This window comes from Dipodomys ordii, unplaced genomic scaffold, assembly GCF_000151885.1.
Source record: "Dipodomys ordii isolate 6190 unplaced genomic scaffold, Dord_2.0 Scaffold305, whole genome shotgun sequence".
Classification (NCBI taxonomy): Eukaryota; Metazoa; Chordata; class Mammalia; order Rodentia; family Heteromyidae; genus Dipodomys; species Dipodomys ordii.
This window is the reverse complement of record NW_012267521.1, coordinates 385,825-387,324: the sequence shown is the minus strand read 5'-3', so window position 1 is coordinate 387,324 and position 1,500 is coordinate 385,825.

The following is a 1,500-nucleotide window of genomic DNA, read 5'->3' as shown; positions in this document are numbered from 1 at the left end:
GTGACTCATGTAGGAAGTCCACTAAATGATGTCACGTTCTAGGCAGCAGCTCATCTGGGTCCTAACATCTCTATAGTACAGCTTCAGATCCTTATCTCTGTACAAAGGGAACATCACTTTTCCTGTTCTCCACAGTATTGCATCTTGGTCCTAGTCTAATGTCCTGGGTCATGCCACTCTAGCAAACCCTGATAAGCAAATCTGCTTCAGGTTGCCAGGCTCATATTTGTGCAACAATGCATCAGGTCCAAATCTGAGTTTAGGGGCACTACTACCCAAGCATGTACTGATCAGCAACTTCTAATCCTGATTTTCAGGGTCCTAATACCCTAGTAGTACCAGATAATGACAATTTAGCCATTCTACCATGCCCTGTTCTACATAATAATGCATTCTTTTGCAGCCTTGATTTTCATGGCCATGCCACCTGTGCAGTTCAAGATTCCCCCAGCAGGGCCAGTGAATGTGGGTCATGACCTGATATTTGTGGCTGTACCACACCTAGCTGGCCAAATCACTGCACTTGGGCATCATTGCCAGGTAACTTTCTCCACAGCAGTGCATTGGGTCCCACCCTCATGTCCAGGACCAAGTTGTTCTGTCAGGCTCAGATCTCTCCATATAAGCCACTTTTCCAGGCCTCATTCTCTGGTGTATTGCATATTGGTCACACCCTGATGTTTCGGCCCATACCACACTAGCAGTCTCAGATTTACAAAGCTGGGCAACTTTTCCAGGTACTGATTCCCTTACTGGTGACATCAGTGACAGCCTCTTATCTTAGGGGACACCAAAACCAGGCAAGACCTAATAAAAAACACTGTCACCTCACAGCAGGTCCTCATCTCTAGGTTCTTACCCAATAGCACTTGATACAGCAACCTAGCCACAACACCAGACCTTTTCTTCAGAGACATCAATTTTTCACACCAAAATTACCATACCAGTGCCCATCAACCCATCATGTTTTGCCGAGCAATTCATTTGGGTACCACCATGATCTCTCTTGCTTATTATACCTCTAAGCCCTGATCTCTGCCATTGGGAAACATTGTTTTACTAGGTTTTATTTTTTATAGCAGAACATCTCAGTCCCACCATGATATTAGGCCATATCACACTGGCAGGCCCAAATCTCCCTAGCCGGACCACTTTAATAAGCCCCATTCCCTGGAGCAATGCATCAAGTTCCCATTCATTTGTCATGAGCCAAGTCACGTGAGCAGACCCAGTACTCCACAAATGGGCCACTTTTCCTGGCCCTGTTTTCCACAGTAGTGCATCCAGGTTCACCTCTGATCACAAAGGTCCCCCTTCCCCCCCCCCCCACACACCTCAGTCTGGCCCTGATTAACAACTCAGACACACTGTGGCAGATCCTCATTGACAGATCTTACCAACCTGGCAGCCATAGATCTAGCAACCCAGCTATTCTTCCAGGCCCTGTTCTCTACTGCAACCCAACTTTGGTCACATCACCTGTGCAATCAAAGATCCCCA